This window comes from Lissotriton vulgaris, chromosome 5 (genome assembly GCF_964263255.1).
Source record: "Lissotriton vulgaris chromosome 5, aLisVul1.2, whole genome shotgun sequence".
Taxonomy (NCBI): Eukaryota; Metazoa; Chordata; class Amphibia; order Caudata; family Salamandridae; genus Lissotriton; species Lissotriton vulgaris.
The window spans coordinates 1,306,477,152-1,306,500,606 of NC_141693.1; the positions used below are offsets into that span (position 1 = coordinate 1,306,477,152).

At 44.2% G+C, this 23,455-nt stretch overlaps 1 protein-coding gene across 1 annotated transcript in view; it reads right to left on the bottom strand.

Moving 5' to 3' along the window:
- Positions 1–23,455, bottom strand: part of GRM4 (glutamate metabotropic receptor 4) — a 1,245,640-nt gene that overhangs the window by 788,486 nt on the left and 433,699 nt on the right. The gene's annotated exons all lie outside the window — the stretch shown is intronic.

Consider the following 23,455-nt stretch of genomic DNA (forward strand, 5'->3'; position numbering starts at 1 on the left):
GCGCCAACCGTTTCACAGGATCCCTGGGACAAGGAGTGACCCGGAAACAGTCAGGGGGTGTCCGGGCAAATCCAATGCGCAAACCCTCCGAGAACACCTGAAGCACCCATTGGTCCCACACAGACTCCCGCCAAGAGTCCAGGAAGCAAGTGAGTCGACCCCCAACCAGCCCTACACCAGGAGCAACCCAGTCAGGATGTGGAAGCAGGAGCGGCGGAGGCAGAAGCGCCGGAGAACCGGGACTTATCAAAGGAGGGAGCACCCCGGCCACGCCCCCGTCCACGAAAGGGGCGACCAGCCCGAGCCCTCTTCGAGGCACCAAAAGACCGCTGAGAACCAAAGGCACGGAACCGGCAAGGAAGGTCAGGAGCAAGCAGTTTACGGTCCTCCGCCGTCTTCTTCACCATGTCATCAAGAGACGAACCAAAAAGAATAACCCCAGAAAAAGGGATCTTCATAAGCAAGTTTTTCTGTGCAGCATCAGCCTTCCAGGAACGGAGCCACAACTGACGCCTCGCAGCCACAGAGGAGCAGGCCGCTGAAGCAGCAGCCTCCAGCGAATCAAAGGAGAAAACCGACAGCAGACGAACCTGCTGCTCCATCATCGCCAGGTTAGAAGAAACATCCTCCCCCCGGTCCAACAACTCCGACAGAGACTGAAAATCCTTTAGCAAGGACTGGATAGTGTAAGAGGAATAGGCCGCAGCCCTGATAGAAAAATTTTGCAGCCGCAAAAGTGCGCTTCACAGCACCATCCACCCTGCGGTCAACCGGGTCAGCAGGAGAAGAGTCTTCCGAGACAATGGACCCATGCGAAGTCATGCTCGCCAACAAAGAGTCAACCGTCACGGAGGCAGGGAAGTTCACCGCAAAATCCAGAAGAGGGTACCTCTTACTCAAGAAACGAGGAAAGGAACCATTGTCCACATCCTTCGATTCATTCTCCAGGACCATCAAGACAGAGGAATGGAGAGGCAAAGAATCCGGCTCAGGACGATGATATTGCGAAAACAGATCGTCCTCCAGAGGCACCACAGAAGCAGGGAACACCAAGTTTTCGCGAATGTGACCCAGCACCTCCTTCAGGTCGGCACCTTGCACAAAGCGACCCCTGACATCAACCTCCCCCTCCTACTCTGAATCAGCATCAGCAGCAGCGCCATCAACCCTCGCCTTATTAGGAGGAGGGACAGAAACATGACCCTGCAAAGCAGCAGAAACAGCAGAATATATCCTCTGCTGCAAAACCTCCATGGAAGGAACTTGCATCCAAAGAAACAGGAGCCCCAATACCAGACGAAAGAACCATGACAGCCAGCCCTGTAAGTGAAAGAAAACACGAACACAGGCAAACCACTGAACAGCCCGTCAAATTAGGACCCGAGGTTGCTAAGCAACCAAACCAATCCCACCTCGAACCCAGCCGAAGGCTAGAAATGCAGCCGGAAGATCCGCGCGCACCCAATGCGAGAGGGAGAAAAAAAATTGAGGCACAGACCGCCGCGCGGCAACCCGCGAAGGCGTCTCCAGCCGCGCAGATACACCATGAGGCAGGAAACCACGCCGGTGCGAGGCAGAAGGTAAGGGAAAACACAAAGAAGCCTCCGGCTCCAAGAGATCCCGCACCCGGCCGCGCAACGTCCGCTCAGCAGGACGCGCGGTCGGGAAAGGCAAGAAAAAAACGGCAAACAGGACACAAGGCGTCCCGAAACAAACCAGCCGTGAATAGAAAGCCACGCCAGTCCGCTGAAGCAGGACCCGAGGCAGCTAGGCAATAGAAGGGGGAGACAAAAACTTTTGAAAAACGAAGCACATAAAATTACCACAATAAACACGAACAGTAGTCAGCACACACCGCAAAACTAACTTCCCCCAACCAGATACCACAGGACACAGGGAACTGCTAAAGCAGGAACCCAGCCCCACTCACCTGACCAGCAGGGAAACCACAGCACTCGGAGAAGTGCAGAAAAAAAGAACAGGCTGGGCTGGTTGGTATGTATCCTTTTATAGGATTGGATGAAGCCTCTGGGGCCATATTGGAGGAGGGAGGGGAGACTAGAGCGCTGCTCTTTTATTTTACTTGGAGTTCTGTGTGGAGCCGGAGGCTCATATGTTATTACTGTGGCGAGGAAGACAGGACGAGGAGGTAATGCCTGGCTTCACCCTGGGGGTGCCCAGGAGTGGACACTTCACAGAGAAAGCCAAGAGGGGTTCCACAGCGGTATGCGTATCAGCGCCAGGAAGCCGAATAGGCGACACCGCATGGTGACAGTGCACTCTATAAGTACCATGACATTTAATTACTATCAAATCCAATTTTCTTAATCACAGTGTTATTTCTGGTCGGTATACTAGCGCAGTGTAACCTGCAAGGTGCAGGTTTGAATCCCCCTAACATAGGTCGGTGGGCTAATGCACCAGCTGGAGTGCGCAGTGTACAGCCAGACAATTAAATCCCGGCAAAGTCCCAGAGGATTGATGCAGAGGTGTTTGTATGTGTGTCTGTCTGTGTGTGTGCATACACTGTATATTCTTCTATTAACTTTAATTACCCCTGTTTATCTTGACGTAGTTTCGCGGAACTGAAGGTCATTTAAAAAACTCACACAAAACACGAATTACTGCAACATTCAGCCCAACGTTTCATCTTTGAATGCAATTCCCATCATTTTCACTTATAATTTTAATGTGAAGGAACCAATTATGTTATGACATCACTGAACGTCTTCAGAGTTCTTTCTGCGTAGCGTTTCTGCACATGTATTTTTTCAGTTTTTGCTGAATCAGTTCACTGCCCTGCTGTTAAGTGAGAAGATTGATACTCAAATGCCCTTTTTACTCAGACTCAGTTACAAATAAAACTCCTTCTGGCGTTTTAGTATAGAAACCCTTGATCATAAGCATTGGCAAAACCCATAGGTCTGTCAAACGCTGGCAGCCATTTGGCTTTGCCAGAGCTTGTTTTATTATGGCTAGTTATTTGCAAAGCTTTATTTAAGAAGCAGCTGGGCCCTCAAGCTGGAAAAAAATGCATGAAGCAATTTTATTTAGCCTTAAAATGCACATGTTCCTAGATTAGTTCCTGGCACCTGAAGGAACTGCTTTGTGTATGAATGTGCTCCTTATGAAATAGCAGTCAGTCACTTGCAGTGAAGTTAGCTGGTTTAAGAAGCTGACCCCAATAACCCCAGCTATATTTTGCAGTGGGTAGAGAAAATGTGAATGACTCTGCAAAAGACCAATAGATGAAGAAGACTGGTTGAAAAACCGTTATTACAGCCAGTGAACCAAATAAGATGAAGAAGTGGAAGAGGATCTGGCATGGCAGACCTGCCCAGTAAATATGTGCAGGTGGAAGACTGGAGGCTAATGATGCTATCCCGTGAGGGAGTGCTCACACTGAGTAACACTAGTCTGAGTACCATCAAAGAACTTCAACAACTAACTTACTTTCTGACCCAGTTACAAAGCCTTTGACACAGTACCCTCCTCTTCACCACGCCCATGGATCTTCTCCTATTAGTGTTGAAGCCTCCGTGTTAAACAACAGTAGATATTACAGCACCCAGCACAATGTGCTGCATGGCTAAATACTTATAAGGTCCCAAAGGCGAGACCGATTGCATTGCAAATGCTTGTTTTGTCTGGGTCCCCTTCAGTATCTTGTGCAACTGCTTCGAACTTAAGTGTTCTCATTTATTCTAGTAGGCCTACCAGCTAGAGCCAGTCTCCAGTTTAGACTTGGTCCACATTGTCTTCGGGACTAATGGCGGTCAATGTATCTGCTTTTGGGTTCCATTAAATACTTCTAAGTTTTGCTTGGGATTTTAATGAATTCTGTATTTTACAGGTAGTGCTGTATTCCTGATTTATTTACTCAAGCATCTGTCCCAATGGTGTTTTTCTGACTACCGTAGACCTGTTTTCCCTTATCCTACTCCCTCAATGTTTGCAGAACAAACAGGGTTGAGCACATTAGATAATTGGTACGCTTATGGATAATTTGTGCAGCCCTCTCCTATGGACGTGACAACTCCACCACTCTGGAACCTTGGTCTACCTGTCTGCTTCATTAATGAACCAGTCAGCCCACTTCCAGGAGAGCTGTGTTAGAGTCCGATGCTGAACTTGCCATTTGACAACATTGTACAGTTATATGTTAGAACACTCAGTAAAATAATATTGAGCTGCTAAAATGTCCTGGGCACAACGTCAACTATCATTAGATCATGTCCATATCATAATCAGTATATATGTAGGTAACTATAGATTTACTATTTGCAACTCTAAGTGAAGATATACAGATATGTATATATATATATATATATATATATATATATATATATATATATATATATATATATATCCTGAACTCCGTATCGCTCAAGCCCCCGCTGTTTCCTCAGCCAGCAAGTAGGACACCGGACACGGACCTCGAGGTGCTTACAACTTTTATTCAGCAGAAAGTGTCACAGACGTTTCGGCTCAGCGGAGCCTTGATCACATGACAGCGATTGAACTTCAAGGTACACCTTTTAAAGTGCTAGTACGTGGTAAAGTAAAATCACCTGTGCAAAAACGTGTGTAAACATAGAAGACATACTAGGCATAGTACCCAACAAAATCACTTCAATTTTCAAAATGGATGTAAAATACATTTAAAAGTACATGTGAAATACGCTAAAATAATGTGTTCATTATGAATCAAAATCCATTGCTCGTTCGTTTGGAGATCATTGTAAAATACAAAATTACAAAATTCCTATATTTTAAGTGAAGAGTCCTAGTGCATTACTGGTCAGGATACATTAAAAACGGCCACTGTTTAAGTAATAAATACGATTCCCAAAACAGTTATAAATATTGGAACAGTTTTGTAAAAACCTCATTATTAAATTCATGGCCTTCCTACCAGCTTACTCTGTATACTCCCGAGTTGAGACTCAGACTTAGGGATAACGAATAAGTAACTATAAAGTGCTGCGTGCTGACACTGTAAAGTGCATCATCAAAAATATGTGCAAATCTAGCATTACTGTGCAAATATGCATACTTATCAGTTCCTAGGTCCACTTTCAAATTTCACAAATAATAATCATTCTCAACCTGGATGATTTGGGATAGGAGGTCCAGAGTGGTTCTCAACAATATTGTATCCCTATTTGACCGCGAATACTGTTCTCTCCCCCTATTGGGACGGACTCCCTGTTCACATTAAAATACAAACAATACACATATATTTAATAGCGTTGCAAACATTTGGGTGCCATAATTGCCATGTCTTAGTATCTAGTGCAAAAAATAAATAAATGTGAGGTTGGTCTTGATGACCCAAAACCCTACCCTAAATAATAAACAAAACAACAAATGTTAGGAACTCTGTTATATACCTCTTCATGTTGATTCCTAACAATGTTAAAGCAGTGCACAGTGAAAATAATAATCTAAATAAATGATCTTCTCTAAGCAGCATTGCGTTTTGTACCAATTCATAATAATGGGTGTGTGCTCGCAGCCCCCTCGAGGTCCACCCCAGCCATCGCCCAGCCGGGCGAATGACGAGGACATCACTCACGGGGGGGAGAGCACACAACCCTGTCATACTTAATTAGAGAAAGCAGGTGTGGAGGTCCTCTGTCACATTAAGTCCATTGGGCACCTTCGTATTAAGCAGAAGAATGTACTTTGTTTCAAGTTTCCTGAGCCTGGCATCCCTGTCTCCACCCCTTCTGTTGTTAATGACCGCATCGATAACCCAATATCTGAGACCGCTGTTATTACTTTGGTGGTAGTCTCTGAAATGACGCGCCACTGGGTAAGTACTGTCCACATTGGTTATTGCACGTAAATGCTGTAAGATGCGTTTGTGGACAGCATTCCTCGTGCTGCCCACATACTGTAATCCACATGGGCAACGCAAAACATAAATGGCATATTCTGTCTTGCATGTTAGAACTTGGGTTATCGTATGGTTTATCCCAGTAAATCCATCCTTGAATGTTTTGGTGTTTTCACCATGAATGCATGCTTTGCAAACCTTGCAGTTATAAAAGCCTTTGTTCTTTTGCCACCATTCTGTTTTAGCAAAGGGATCCGGATTAGTTTTAACAATGTGATCCCTTAGGGAGGGGGCCCTGCTAAAGGTTAACGAAACTTGCTTAGGCAGGCCACTGCCTATCACGTTGTCTTTTAACACTATAGGCCAGTATTTGTTCACTATTTTTCTGATTTGGTGATGTTGCTTAGTGAACCCCGTTATTAATCTAAAACACTCAGGCTCGGTCTTCCCAGGTTTAGGAGTATCTTGTCTAGTATCGAGCTCCCTGTCAGCTTTCCTGATGAGGAGTTCCTCTCTAGTTAGGCTCATGGATTTCTGTATTGCTCGGTCAATCAATTTCCTGGAGTAGCCTCTCTCAAGGAATCTGTTCCTGCTTTCATTTAGTGCCTGCTCCAGATCTATGGGGTTGCTACATATACTTCTTAGACGTAGCATCTCCCCATATGGGATGCTGGAGATAAGGTGTGCTGGGTGGGCACTCGCAGCATGAAGTATGCTGTTGCCAGCCGTCTTTTTTCTGAATACCTTGGACTCCAAACGACCCCCCTTGATGTAGAGTTTGGCATCAAGAAATGTGACACTTTCTTGACTCAGAGTCACCGTAAATCTGAGATTAAGGGGATTGTCATTAATATCCTCAACAAATTTAAGTGCTTTTTCATAGCTACCCCTCCATACGACGAACAAGTCGTCTATGAAGCGGAACCAAGCCACTAGATTGTTTCTGATGATATGTTGGTATCCGTAGCCGAGGACCAGCTCCTCCCAAGCTCCCATGTGCAAACATGCGTAGCTTGGAGAGAAGCTGGCCCCCATCGCTACCCCCTGCTTTTGGCGGTACAATTGTTGGTTAAATAAGAAAACATTATTTGTTAGACAGAAACTTAACATATCTAGCAGCATCTTAGTATGTTTCTCATTGCCTGATTCCCTTCTGGATAGGTAGTACCGAACTGCCTCCAAACCATCGCTATGTGAAATACTGGTATACAATGCTGTCACGTCCAATGCTATCAACCAATCCCCCTCCAGAATTTGCACTTCTTTGATTTTAACCAGAAAGTCCCCTGTGTCACGTATATATGACCCCAATTGTTGAACATAACCTTGCAAAAAATAGTCAATATAAATCGAGGTATGCTCCAAGAGGCCTCCCCGTGCAGAAATAATTGGCCTTCCAGGTGGATGGTCGGGGTCCTTGTGTATTTTCGGTATGAAATACAGGATGGGAGTGACAGGATGTTCAATCTTTAAATACTTGTATTCAGTTTCAGTGATGAGTTTGGCTGATTGCCATTTATAGAGTTTACGTTGATATTCATCTTTTATGGTCAACAGTTCCCGATTGTTGATCTTCTCATAGCACAGATGATCATTCAGTTGACTATATGCCTCCTTGTCATAATTAGTTTTTGTCATGAGGACAACATTTCCCCCTTTGTCACTGTTTCTTATTACCAGATTTTTTTCTTTATTTAACTTGCCAGTCAGTCAGTGCCTTGTATTGTTGTAGTTGAGCAGAGTACCTGCGCTTCGTGCCTCCTGTTTGGATTTGCAGTTTTTTTAGATCAGCTACAACATTCTCGTGGAATATATCAACATTGTCTCTCAACATAATGGGATAAAATGTGGAAGGTGCTTTGAATTGGGTGGCTGTTGAAATTCTGTTGCCACTCTCATCGATCCTCTCATTGGTTTCGATGGTGTTTGGGATTTCCCCATAGCCTGCTCCTTCAGTATCCCACAATTCCCTTAGGGCCCGAGTTCCTTGTGATGCTTAGATATATATATATAGATATATGTATATATATATTGTTGAATGTGGAATATGCATAGGTGTTGAATTGTATATGTTTATTTATGGGCTATATACATGTATAATTATATTGATATTTATGTTTATGTATTTATTCAACTACATTTTAGTGAGATAAAAAGTATATATATTTATTGTCGCACAGCTTACATATGCTAGCAGGTCTCCATACTTTCATACCATATCCCCGGTTTCATAACACACCAGTTCACCAAACCTATCCAGTACTTAACAAAATCAACATAATGAGTAATTATATGTATATATATATATATATATAATGTAAAATATTTGATGACGAGTAGTAGACATATATTTTACAGGTTTTTTTCTCTCTCTTTTCCTTTCTTTTCTTTCTTCTTTTAGATTTTTTAAACAGTATTTTAACATTAACATCAACAGAGCAGCTGCTCCCTGCCTCAAACTTTTAAATTTGAAATTTTACATTGGGTTTACACTGTTGACATTTAAACCACTTTTTTAACATATGTCCCAAGTGATTTTTTATAATTTCCTGGACATTTAATTGCAATATATAACACTATTACAAATGTTTAAATTATAACAAGACTAAATGATGAGCGTATGAGGAGATGACCACAACAATAACTGACTGCATATATACAGATCATGAGGAAGTTCCATTTTGTAACAAAGATCAATCCCAAAGGATAGAAATTGTGGAAATTTTGTTGGGCAATGACAACTACTGACTGACACATTGATATGCACAGACCTATATATATGAATTTCTATGGGAACCAGCTAATCAGTATTTATTAAAACAGGATAATTTTGGATGAATATATATTTTTTACATGATAAGAAATGTATTTTTATGTAATTTATTCATTTGAATTGGCTGGTTTTAATATTTCTTTATGTATATGTTTTTTAACGTATATCACTCTCTCACTGTCAAATCTGGAAACGTGAGTTATTTAATTTGAAATAATGCAGATTGTTGTGCAATGTTACCAGGCATCGGTTACCTGATTACGGTAACTGAGCGTGTGGTTTGCTAAAAAAAAGTTGTGTTTACTCCTCTGCATGGGAAGCTGGATGTTTCCATCTGGCCGTCAACCAAGTGAGCCGTATAAGAGCTCTATTGTCTCAAAAAGAGGTCGCTCTTACATCTGCTAGAGAAACATTTGTCCTTCATGTAGTAAATATCCGCACAGAAGTGTATGATATATTAAATACAGACGTGCCTTTGTATTTTGGGGAGTTAATTCAGAGTATCTTTAATGCGTCCTTAACTACGGGGTTACCTTACTTTTTTAAAGTTAGAAGCAGTGGTCTTGTGAGTTCTTTTCAAACTATATTTGGTGTCTTTTCAGCATTTTTTCATTCGATTTTTTCCAGCATCTTTGGTTGATTCTTCTTAATAGTCTCATTAGTTGCCGGAGTGCTTCTATTAATTTGTTTACTTAAATATGGATGCACATCCTCCAGCACACAACAATAATTCTCGGCTGTTGCTGCTCCGCAACCGAATGCTTAATGATTACGTAGCGCTGCCTCTGGCTACATTGAGTGCAGTTTATGGATTATCGTTTCGATTCTCCTTTTTCACATGCGTTCAACCTGTCTTCCATTGCCTGAACTGCGATTTAGACTGGGCCCTGGATTTGTGTCTCTGCAGTACGGTGGCTCCCAACGCGGATTATGACCAGCTGATGAGCCCCTTAGTGGTTCATGACTTGCTTTGTTCTGGCGGCGGGATTATGCCCTTAGCAGCGATACATGGAATAATGGGACATTGGAATGTTTTTGCAGCGGCGCATGACTTCTTGGCACGCAGTTACATTGAAGATGACCCGAGTTTTCCTCCGATGGTGATAGAGTCTCCGGTCGTTGAGGAACATGTATGTTCATTCTCTCTATTGAATTGGATGGCTGAAAGGTTTTCAGATGAGAACAATGACTTCCTCCTGGAGGCTGTTGCTACATACTGTGCTTATACGCTGTTGGATTAAGACTCTTTGATTTTTCTACCTTTTCTTTATTATTTAGTTACTGTTTTCTATCAAACAGTGAATAATTTTTTATGCAAATTTGAACTTGACTGCTTTTCAGGCTTGGACTCTGCGTTCCTAGTTCGCCCACGTTTATATCACGTGGTTCTATCGAGGGAGGGTGTCGTGGGCTGAGCCTTGCACTCACACCGTGTTAAGTTAGCATGGGTTCATTAGAAGCTTATGTCATCAGTGATGTCATGAGTGATGTCACTGACCATGTCATGAGTGATGTAATATGTGACGTCATCAGCAGTGCATTGCGGATGCGCGAGTTAAAGTTAGCTGAACTAACTATAACGGGGGAATTTCAAAGGTTTTGTATGAGTGAAGTACCCAGCTAACTATAACATGAGTGAAACCTATGTTTTTTTCAGCGAATTTCTAAGGTTTTTAATGCTAATTTCTAATTATAACGTGCCTGAAACCTATGGTTTTTTCAGTGAATTTCAAAGGTTTTTTAAATGCTAATTCCTAACTATAACATGTGTGAAACTTATGGTTTTTTCAGTGAATTTCTAAGGTTTTTTTAAATGCTAATTCCTAACTATAACAAGGCGAAAACCCATGTTTTTTTCAGTGAATATATATATATATCCCCCTCCCATCTTGTATATAGCCCCAGGGAGAGGGTGGTCCCCGATTGCGGGGCTCCTCATCAGACCTCCTTAATTAGTGTATATGTGCCTCGGAGAGGTGGTGGTCCACGGGGTGCCCCCCATGCATTATTATCTCACTTAGCCCCAGGGAGGTGGCTGCGGGTGGGCAGTAGAGCCGTCACTATTTTTTTTTTTAAATGCCTGTGCCCGGGGAGGTGGCGGTCCACAGGGCAAGGGAGTCCGTGAGGCCCATCATATTCTTTTAATTATCCCCGGGGAGGTGGCAGTCCCCAGGGCAGGGGGGCCACGAGGCTCCCTAATTTCTTTAAATTAGCCCTGGGGAGGTGGTGGTCCCTGGGGCTGGGGGCGAGTGCATAGCAGTGTGAGTTATACTTATGTATAACTCACAAATTTCCTTAGCATAATATTTTTTTAAACTGTAGTGCTTTTTCAGAAATTTTCTTAGTTTTTTTTAACATTAGTCAAAATATTACTACCTTCCTCACATATAACTCCACATTAACCTTTGATGTGGTCCCTGCATCCTGCAGCAGGAGCCACTACATTTTCCTTCATGTTTCAGCTGACAATCAGATTATTTAGTCACCAGAGAAATCATGCGGGACCTGTGAATTAGAATGTACGTTTTCACTTTTTTTATTCTGGTAAAAAAAACACAATTAGACCATTGACTTAACATTCAGTCCTTAAGATATCTTAGGCCCCATTGGTTCCTATGTGTGCCATAATTTTTTTTTTCTTATAAATTCTTTGCATCTTTTAAAATTAAATAACTGACAGGGCATTAATATTTGTGTCCTTTGCTTGTAATTGTATCACACTTTATCTGGACATACCCTCTCACCCCCATTCATTGGCTATGCCTTGAATGCTTGACCACTGCTACTCTCTGCTACCACTAATGTCCTGCAGAGTGTATCCTCTCCATCCGTTGTACCCAGAACCCGGGCTTGTAGGAAATCCACAGAGATCCACCACTGACAATATCGGCTATTTCCTACACATGTCCCGGACCTGGACATTGCTTGAGTTTTTTTTTATGTTCTTAAATAGTTTTTTCACATTTTATTTTTGATGTTTGCTTTCATTAATATAGAAAACAGGTATGGGCAGCAGGGAATTATATGTAGCATGCCAAGGCTTTCTAATTCGGCTGTTGTTCAAAATGTGTTTTCTTCCCTCTAAAGGTCTCTGCAATGGACATGTGGCTCTTAAACTGTGCCAGGCCGTTGCCTTTGATATCAGCAGCTACCATGCAAAATGGCAGTATTGTTTAATGACCTGTCTTGGCAGATGTACAGATTAGTAGATTGAAAGATGTTTTTGACATTTTTTTCGACAGAATTAATAGAGTATGCTGTCTCATTTCTGTACAGTAAACAGGTAATAGTGTTTGGCCATCCAGTGGTAAATAAAATACATAGGTAGGGATGCTGTGTGCATTTTTTCTTGTTTTCCACATTGTGGTTCTAAAAACATGGGGCATTTTATTTATACCAAGGTAGAAAAATATCCTGTAAAAAAATGAATTGTGGCGAAACTTCACAATACAATAGGGGCTTTGCATTTTTAAATCATTTCCAGATCCGGTTCCAGCAAAGATACTGTAATTGTTTTTTAGATTTTGCCTCATCCACTTGTTCCACAGAATGCATTTCACTCTGCCTTTCATGTGAGAGGAACGTACACTAACAGCAGTGTAACGGGTGTTATTTTCTTTACTGTGCTTGAAGATTTGTTTGAACAGATTTTCAATAATATACTGCCACTCCAATGCACAGAAATTGAGTCTGGTACAGCCATGATTGACACCAGTGTTAATAATGTATTAAAAAAAAATCACGTCTTATCAGTGTTTTCTCTGTCTCGCGCTCACTTCTCTCTCGCTCTCTCAGTGTTCCTCTGTCCCACGCGTTCTTTGTTCTCTCTGGATCACCAACTCCATATGCCTCCATACACCTATACAGTCCAGTAAACCATACGTCATACTATTTACAATGAGGAGGGCCCTTTCGAGGTTCCATGGAATATGAGGTTGACCCATCGGCACTGTTTGCACCGAGAAGCATTCAACGAATATGACATTTTTGCAGTCTTGCAAGCATCGTAGGTAATCTGTGCTTTTACAGTCCCTTGGGGACAAAATTCACCTGCCCTGCATCCATGTTGAGGATGTGTGCCCCCATGGTGTCCACAGATATGAGATTCCCCCACCGTGCATACATCTTGATGATGTGTGCCCACATGGTGTGCACATAGATGAGATTCCCCCGCTGTGCATCCATCTTGATGATGTGTGCCCCCACGGTGTCCATCGAGATGAGATTCCCCCACAGAGCATACATCTTGAGGATGTGTGCCCCCATGGTGTGCATAGAGAAGAGATTCCCCCGCTGTGCATCCACTTTTAGGATGTGTGCCCCCATGATGTGCACAGAGATGAAATTCCCCTGCTGTGCATCCATCTTGAGGATGTGTGCCCCCTCAATTTCCACTGAGATGAGATTCCTCTGCCGTGCATGCATCTTGAGGATGTGTGCCCCCTCAGTGTCCAGAGAGATGAGATTCCCCTGCAAGGTACTACATCAGACACAAGCATGGTGGTATGGAATTTGCTACAATCATAGATTGGACAGAGCCTATGTACACCCATTAACGCTTGCTATTAAACAAGAGTTACTTTTGGTTGCCCGTTACTGAGTTCTTAAATGTTTCAGCTAAAGAACTATCTTCATATAACCCCTGCATTGAAGAAGTACTCAAACCCCCATGATTTTACAAATACTGTTGCTTTAATTAATATTTACATTATATAGAATAATTCAATATAGTAGGATCTTTCATGCATAACTGTTGTTTTTTGCATATATTGCCTAGTATGGATATTATACCCCCCATTCCCCATCTTTTCTTTCTTTTGCTCCCTCTCATTTTCCCAGATATTTTAGATGTATTATTCTGTACTTATGTATTATTCTTTGATTACTGTATTATGTCTTATTTTCTTATCAAATAGACTTCATTCAAACAAAAAAAAAAGAATCTATTGTGAAAGCTACAAATGGATGTTTTCTTTGACGATATAAATTAAGATTATAGATAACATGAGTAGGAAATGTTTCTTCTTTGGCCCGACTCAATATCTTAACCCATAGCCATCCGCAACTATTCACTTATAAAGTCTAAAACTTCCTCAATCCTACTTGTTCTTTTAAAGTATATGAACGTGTAACTGTTGAATTTGTTTCTCATGGTTTTCGGAGACTAAATTTGGTTACATAGCACCCTGTGTAGGCTGAGATGCTTTGCCAGGCTGCCTTTGAACTCCCACCAGAAAACCAAATTAAAGGTAAATCTGAGGGTCTCTATGCTGCCTGTTTAAGTCCTACTGCTGTGGGGTTCTAAGCCACTCTCGGTGTGTGTAATAGAAGTCCACAGGCCTCAACAGGCTGCTAGCGGATTCTAATGCCACTGAAATGCAAATGTTTATCATAGTGACATCGCAGGTCCCCACAGGCCACTGACTTTTTCTTTACAAACAAAACACAGTGGATAATGATGTTATTGTATAGTGGGGCTACACCAATATCCAACTTTTCGATTCCTAGTTCAGCACTTTAGATCTTGGTAGGTATATAATCAGAGAGATCCATGCATCTTTCCAACAAAATGTCAAGAGATGCATGATCAGAGCATTCTGATTACATAGAGTACACATTTCTTAAGGCAAAACAGTTCTCACAGGGAGAGAGAAGACAGTATATTGTAAAGGCAGTTTCTCCGTTAAGCCAGTTGTCTGGAATAGATGTTAGACTTTCGTGCAAAGTGGGTGAATTCTGGATGCAAGAAATTATCAAAACTGTTTTTCATTGTCAAAGAGATTACACTATTTGCTGTGTTTTCTCCACAAAACCTCTCTCAATAGCAATTTCAGTAGAACCATAGCAAGGTCCTTTGATAAACTCCAACAAGGAACCAGGAGAGGAACTGTTTCCAAGGTGACTGACATCAAGACTAGGGATTCAGGCAGTGACATTGCCCTGTCCTGCGTAGAAGTACTTGCCAGAATAGACTTTTCCGAGGCCATTTACAAAGACCTCAACTCAAGTTCCACACATTTCAAGCACCCACACAGGAACTTCTTCCACCAAAACCAAAACTGTTATAGAACCAAATGAACTTTCAAAGAAAGGGTCCAACGAGGGTGTTGTGGCAGAGGTTGACCTTGACACACTACATTATGACCCAATTGTTTCAGCTACCCACACAGAGGTAGTTGCTAGGCACCTGACCATAATGGCAGATTCAACCAAACGAACTATAGGAGATTCTGAAAGTCAGCGTTAGAGGCGTTATCCGAGGCTCTGGAAAACTCGTCATCATTTTCAAAAGTCATATTTCTTCTGCCTGTCCTCTCACACGAGCACATGCACAGAAACATATCAGGGAAATGTCCAAAGGGTATCTGTCTAAGTGCTCTGGGATTGTTAGACTCTTCTGTGGCTCCAGAATAGTCGGACATTTATAACTTCGAGTCTCGGCAATGACGCTCAACATACAGTGATTCTGAGCAAATCACTTAACCTCCCCGTGCCTAACAAAAATGAATGTGTCCTCAAGTAATGCAACTGGTGCTTTGTAAAGCGCTCTAATACCCGATACCTTTGGGTCAACTTTGCGCTACATAAAACTCTGAAACAAAAACAACTTGCAGTGAGAAACATCTTGTTAATTTAGATTAAAGCTCTGCATGATGATGAGGACAGCCTTCAGAATGAGCGGGATGTCTACAGATGTGCTTGGACTGGCATCACCCGAAGACATACTTTTAATGACACGTACAGTGGGCTTGTAGATTAAATATTTAGATGTGTTTAACACACATGAGGTGGAGTCTTGTCATAAGAGATCAGTGAGCTCCGATGTGGAGACGCATCCCCAAAGGAGAGTCATCCTCCTGGTGTTTGGTAGTAGCCTTTCATCCGTACAGACGAGCTGCGTCACACTGCTACTTTGATAACGCCTTTCTTGGCTGCATCTTTCATAGGCCTTCTTCATGCTGCCATTAGTGATTATAGGAGTTTCTTGTCCTTTGGGAGAATCCTCTGTAGGCTCACTTAGTGGAGTCAGGGAGTTCACCTTGATGGAAAACATCTGAAATTCCCTCCTTGTTCTGGTCTCAGTCCCGGTACGTTACTGCTGTCCTTCCCCAGAATCCTTTATTATTCGCTCTATACTCCCCTGTAGGACCCAACAGAAGCGACAGCAGCCGGCAGTCCGCTCTTTACTCTGGCCTCAGTCCCACATACTCCTTATACCATCAGATCCGGCAGCCCCTTCGTATCCTTTGTACCGGATAGGAGGCATTCGCTTAGCCCCTCCACTCTGTCGGCAAGTATGCCGCCTGGTGGTCATGACTTCATATGCTCTGCCTAGTGTCCTCTCCTTCCTTCACAGTGGACTACCCCTGACTCTGTCTCCTCCCTCTTATTCTCTGTTTCCCACCACCAAGTTCTCCTGGGATCTCCCTTAATGGGAAGGGATCTTCCTTAAGTGAGTGCAGCTCCGCATGTCACCACAAGGGGCTCCGTTTCTTACCAGATTTGGCATCTTGAGAATCACTGGTATGGTCTCTTCCCTTATTCAACTTTGACCCTTGCTCCTGCAGGTGGTGTCAGAGCATAAACTCTCTTACCCTCAGCAGGGGCGTAAATCAGGCCCCTGCTACCCCTTCGGTGCAGGGTGTCCTCAGCTCTCAAGGGGCCCCTAATCCTTGAGAGGGGAACCATTGAGCCCAAGACCAATGAATATCTGTGAGATATGGGGGACCCAGCGACCCCTCATCACATTCTGCAGCGGGGCACCATCGCTTTGAGTTACGCCACTGACCCTCAGAAAGGGTCTGTGATCCACCACATGACCTGCTTACTAATTATGGGGATTTGGATACAATCTTAATGATACAGTAAATGCAACATTCTATTAAGAGGTGTAGGAGCATCGGGGGAGTTTGTAAGAGATGTAGACCTTCTAATCAGATCTGCAGCATTTTTTTCTGAAATGTAAATTCCTCTCTCTCGCGCATAATTGTTTAAGAGAAACCAGCTGGCCATTAATTAAAGACATCATCAAATACCAGCCTCATATATCCCAACACATAAGCTTCTGTACAAAGAAACCTCAACACACCAACCGCCGTCACACTGGGATAGTTTGACGCCGGCAATAACACTTAATAAATAATTGTCATTCAGAGAACAGAGGCGCTAGCTAAAGTGTAAGTTGATAAATGCCGCTGTGCATTAGGGTGCAAGTCTGAAGCTATTTTCAGTAAATCAGCAGTCCCCCCACCCTTCCTTTCACATCCAGTGAATCACGCACCAGCAGCCTAATCTGTTGTGTTCAGAAATGTGACTTCCCGCGAACCTGCGTAACACCGCGAAGCTACGCGCACTTAACAGACATCCTGCCGGCTGAGATGACTGATCATGAGGAACTACAGTCTGCTGTAGCTAGAATGCTGAGCACCAGCTCCAATTCTGAATTTTACACCTAAACTTTAGTGGAGACTGACTTTATCTCACTTGGTTACTGATTGATTCCCTACATCTATCTTTTACAGAGACTTTCTATAATTTCACCAGAGAGTTACTGCAGAGAGAAGGAAACAAGTTTTTAAAAAAATGCAATTTATGCATTTATATGTGCTTGATGCGGCCTTTGTCCACCCCCAGAGAGCTATGATTGTGGGAGTGGATGCAGGGTGGCAGAATTCAGTTACTACTACTACTCTGAGGCGGAAGCCGGAGGACGAGACAGCCATTATTTTAATTTGTAAAAATTGTTGTTTGCACTTTTAACTTGTGAATTGTGCTATTTTAAAATACTTCACTCACCTTAACCGCCGCTCACTCCGCTCACTCCTCGCGCAGACGATTAAGGATCTGACGCGTTGGAGGCAGGGCTTGCCGCCATTAGGGGTTGAATCATTCAGCGCACCTGTGCTGGGATGAGCCCCGCCCACCAGCCTACTTAGCCTCTCGTCTCCCTGCTCGCTTAGATTCAGTGACGACTACTCCTCTGAGGCGGAAGCCGGAGGACGAGACAGCCATTATTTTAATTTGTAAAAATTGTTGTTTGCACTTTTAACTTGTGAATTGTGCTATTTTAAAATACTTCACTCACCCTAACCGCCGCTCTCTGCGCTCGCTCCTCGCGCAGACGATTAAGGATCTGACGCGTTGGAGGCAGGGCTTGCCGCCATTGGGGGTTGAATCATTCAGCGCACCTGTGCTGGGATGAGCCCCACCCTCTCTTAACCGCATCGCTGCGGCGGCTTTTCCCGCTGTGCGCGGCAAATTCGAAAATACCGCGTTACGTGACGAGCTGGCCTTGTCATCCGCGCAGGACAGGTAAGCGCGATGACGAGCCCAGCTCGTCAATAGCCTCGAAGGGGTTAACCCTATATTTATTTATTTATTTATTTAATGCAATTTTTAGAGCACACAAATACCCGTACGGGTGTCTCGGCGCTATTGTTACAGACACTCACTTCTTGCGAGGGGAAATTAGGATGAGAACAACCAGGTTTTGAGGCTCTTTCTGAATTTTAGTAGCATAGGGGCAGTTTTAATGTGGAGTGGTAGTGTGTTCCACAATTTGGCAGTTGCGATGGTGAAGCATCTGTCTCCCCAGTTGGTCTTTCTTGTCCGTGGAACTTTCAGCAGGTGGGCTGAGGACGATCGTAATGTCCTAAGATGTTCCACTGGACAGAGGGCTTTTTTTAGGAACTGTGGTCCGGGATTGTGCAGAGTTTTGTAGGCTATACAAAGAGCCTATATATGTCATACCACTTTCCGCCCGCGCAGCGGACGAGCGCAGCGGGCGCGCCGGTAGCGCGCCGAAGGCGCGCCAAAGGCAAGCCGTCTGCGCCCGTCCGCGCCGGGACCGGGCCCAGGGCCACCCCCCCTGGTCCACCCGTTCCTCAGACCTCTATAGCCCCTGCCCTGATCAAATACACCTCCTCTCAACTTCTAGAACTCAATCCTTCGCCCAACCTACCGCACTCTATACCTCAATTTTTATATACTGATCCTCTGGTAGGTCCCTTCAAATGCCCTGCTTGCATTAACCATACTTCCCCTGCTACCACCCCTAAACAGGTTCTAGCAGCACTCGTTAATGTACGCTACCTCCCAAAACACAAACTCGACATCCTAGAGTTCATTGTATCACACAATCTCGATTTATTATTTATCACCGAGACTTGGGGTGACAACTCCTCTGGCCCTGACTTCAAAGCAGCCCTCCCTGAAAACTACTGCGTCCACAGATTAGACAGAACTATAAAAAAGGGTGGCGGTATAGCTATCATATATAGAAACTGCTACAAACTCAAAACCACAGTTCTTAATTACAGAGATTGCGAAGCCTTTTCCTTCTCTATTAACCTCTCCGGCAACCAGTCATTCACAGGCACTTTGCTCTACCGCCCCCCTGGCCCTAGATCTAATTTCCTTGTTAGTCTTAACAACTTAGGCGAAATTACTGCTGGAGCTCCTCAATACACCATATTAGGAGACTTCAATTTTCATTTAGAATCCCTGACCGACAACGATACTATTGCCCTCATCAGTGATCTGTCAGCTGTAGGACTTCATCAAATTGTCACCCAGCCTACTCATAAAGCAGGACACACCCTCGATGGGATATTCACTAATAACCCTGACATTCTGATTTCCCCTCCTATTCCCCTTATTTGGACAGATCACTCAGCAGTCTGCTTCTCTATTAAAACCAAGTCCCCTCCATCTCAAATCGGACCATATTCCCCTATTTTAACACGAGACTGGAAAAACATCGATGTCTCTCACCTTGCCTCTATGCTGACCGCTGGCATCAATGCGATGGAACCGGATCCGTCACTAGCTTCTAGCAACTATCTCAACATCTTGGACACGACATGTTCCAAATTGGCACCTCCCAAAACCTCTCATCGCAATAGAATATCACCTTCCGCCCCTTGGTTCTCTGAATCTGTACGTCTACAAAGACAACACTGCAGAAATCTGGAAAGACACTGGCGCAGGCACTTCAACCATATTGACAAAATTACCTATAAAAGCGCCCTGTCTAAATACAAAGACCTCATTGCCTCAGAAAAAATGATTTACTATACTTCCCAAATCAATCAGGCTCATAACTCCGCAAGAAAATTGTTTCAGGTGGTTAATCATCTCTCAGACCCCCCACTCCCCCTTCCGACACGTCTCAACCCCTCTGCAACTCCCTTGCAGATTTCTTCATGGAAAAAGTCACTTCTATTTTTTCTGCTTTTCTTCCCGAACCTTCTTCATTCATCACAGTTAACCAATCTCTAGCCACCACTGCCCCCTCTTTCTGTAAGTTCAATTCAGTCTCTGAGGAACAAGTCTCTCGTCTAATCTCCAGCACCAAATCAGGATCACCCCTGGACCCATGTCCTCCTTCCATCCTCAACCTCATCCCTGGTCCCATCTCCCCTGCTTTGACCAATATTTGCAATACCATGTTCACTACTGGCTCATATCCCACAGTTTGGAAAAAGGCCACCATCAAGCCACTTTTGAAAAAACCCACCCTCTTCCCCATCCAGTTACAGACCCATCGCCTGTCTTCCTTTCCCTGCAAAAATATTTGAAAAATTAATGAATATACAGCTTTCCAAATTCATTGGTGAAAATAACTTGCTAGACGACACTCAATTTGGATTTAGGCAGGGACACGGAACCGAGACAGCCTTAATTAAAGCAGCTGACGAAATAAGAATGACGTTAGATAAAGGCGGCGCGGCAGTATTAATACTGCTCGATATATCCGCGGCCTTCGACATGGTCGATCATGCCACCCTGATCGACCGTGTCTCAGCAATCGGCATCCACAACAAAGCCAAAGAACTTCTCGCTTCCTTTCTGGCAAGCCGCTCACAGGCTGTAAAGCTGGGCCTTTTCTTCTCCCACACGTTCTCCCTTCCTTGTGGAGTACCTCAGGGCTCCTCGCTAAGTCCGACCCTGTTTAATATCTATGTTTCGGACTTAGCGAGGCTACGGCATTAGTCTCAAAACCTATGCTGACGACACCCAGCTGGTTCTATCTATACATCATGATGGACTTGCAGTTGCAGCAAACTTTCAAGAGGGAATGCTTGCCATCAGTTCCTGGATGTCGTCAAACTGTCTAAAACTAAACTCTGAAAAGACAGAGGTGATGACATTTGGGAAACTGGAACCTGCCTGGTCCCCCTCTGGTGGCCCAATGAGATGGGACCTCCACCAGAACCCGTCACTAAGGTTCGCAACCTTGGAGTCATGTTCGACATCAGACTGCTCTTCCACCACCACGTCAACTCAGTAGTCTCCACCTCCTTCTTCACTCTAAAGAAGATCAAGAAGCTCCTCCCCTACCTTCCCACTTCAGCTGGTAAAACTCTGATCAGCACCCTCGTTTTTGCCAGAATGGACTACTGTAATGCCCTCCTTCTCAATGCACAGGAAAAAGTTCTCAATAGGCTTCAACTAGTGCAAAACGCCTCAGCCAGAATCTTACTTGGCGTACCCAAGTTCACCTCCATCACTCCTTACATTCGACAGCTTCATTGGCTTCCTGTCAGGAACCCTACAAAATTTAAGGCACTGTGCATTGCCTATAAAGCCATCAACAACTCTGGCCCGCAGTTTCTCAAAGATGCCCTCCGTCCTCTTGAAAACCCCAGGACCCTTCGCTCATCTTCGTCTCATCTGCTCAATGTTCAACGCACACGGAAAGCTAACTGGGGTGACAGTTGCTTTGTGATCTCCACAGCCAGACTATGGAATTCACTTCCTCTTACTATCAAAACTGGCCCCACTCTCCTTAGCTTTAGGAAGAAATTAAAAACCTGGTTGTTCCCACATTAAGATCTGCTATAGTCTTCATCTGATCAGTTAAGCGCCGAGACACCCCCGGGTATTTGCGCGCTATAAAAATTGCCAAAACATAAACATAATTGATATGTAGTCTGCCTTTGAAGACAGGAGGAATTGCCTGGCACTTCTAAGATTCAGGGTGCGACCAAACTGATCACGGTGGCTGAACTGAAGGATCAGAAGGCCCTGGAGGTGTGGAAGAGCTCCAGGCTTCTCCACCTTTGAGGGTGAGTAGATAGCAAAGATGGCGTTCAGCATCAGGCAAGCAGAGGTTAGAATCAAGCGCTGTGTCTTGGGCCAAATGCCTAGCTAGGCACGGTATTGGCACAAGTACCTTTAAGCTCTGGGTAGGGTCATGCCAAAGAGGCTTCTGTGGGTGTCTGAAACCAAATCATCCCAGCGAAGTGAACAGCAGCAGACAGGTGCTTATTGTTAGGTGAAGGTGGTGCAACTATATTTCTAACAACAAGCATCAGTGTACTTTCCTGGAGTTCCAGGGCGCAATCACATTTTTGATGAACAGGAGCACAAGGCTCATCCCACAAGTCCAGGCAGCTATGGTCAATGGTGGAGCGCTGAGGCATTTTGACGTCCAATTTCATGGTCATCTAACAGGAATGCAAATAGTTACAAACCACTGCCAACCCACAATTCCTTGCCCATCACTGGCTTTATTATGGTATCAAATATCATTATTCACCTTTGATAGCTGTTCTCTTCACACCCTACTCTACCATCTTAGAGCACCTATGAATGCTTGTATTGGTAGAACTCCTGCCAGTCTCCACCGGCACCTCCCACCGCTGAGAGGCCATTGTGTGTCAGGCTTTGATCAAGCTAAGGACGTGCATAGGAAATGCCCTTTATCCTCTTATGAGTTATGCATACCAACACAGTTATAAGGGAAGCGACAAGAGCTTATCCTGGATGCTCAAACATCGAAATTAAATGTAGTGAAACAGTCAGATGTCTTCATAGATCGCTGTTGGGTAACACTACACGATTACACAGCGGAGGAGTGTCGTCCCACTGCTCCAAGACCAGAGCAAAGTAAAAATAAAATAATAATAACAGAACATTAAATCCATTTTATTTTTAGCCTGCCTTAAAGCTCCATGTTGGGGGTGGCTGCGCTTGTGTGACGCCAGCAGAGGGAGGAGTGGTGGCTGCACCATAAGTGAGCATGACTGTTTGGCTGGCCGTCTTGGGCCAACCAAATCATCATGTGCTCTCTGTATGTACTCCACCGGCTGTATTTTACAGCCTGGGTGGAGAACACGTACAGGCTCTCAGTCTCTCTTTGAGTGCCGAACTACGTTGGTACTCAGCGTCGTATTTGGATGGGAGAGTTTGGGAGCCTGGGTGCTTCTGTTCCCAAAGAAGAGGACGGAGGAGGGGCAACAGCATTCACAGGTAAGTCTTTTTTTATTTTTTTTCTACCCCTTCCCCACCACCATCCCCTACCAGCCGCCAAAATGAAAGCTTTTTAACTGGATGCTGATGACGAATGCTGACTTCGTATCACCAAATACAAAACAAGAGACAGTAGTGAGTAGTGTGGCTCACTGGTTAGAGGCGGCAGACCCGAGAGCAGAGGACGGCCCGGGACCAGGGTTCGATTCCCGGCGCGGCAGGTTTCTGGACCAGGGTCAGCGGACTCGATAATTCTCTCGCCATGGTGCCCACTCTGATCAGCGATCACACTCGGCAACTCTGGGCATTAGCTTGCCTCATCTTCACTAACGGCCCCACCAGACCGCCGGGGATGCCTGGTCTCACCCTGGAGATACCCATTAAGGGACCATCTCTCAGGGAAGCCAGGAAGGGTTTCGCAGCGGTCAAAGCTCCTTGGGACCCTACAGGTAAGTAGTGCGCTATATAAATGCCAATACATTTACATACATTACATTTACATGTTACTTCACACACACATTATTTTATGTTTGTGACCATGGAACTCAATAAGTGTGATCCCCATTTATTTCATCATTCTTTTT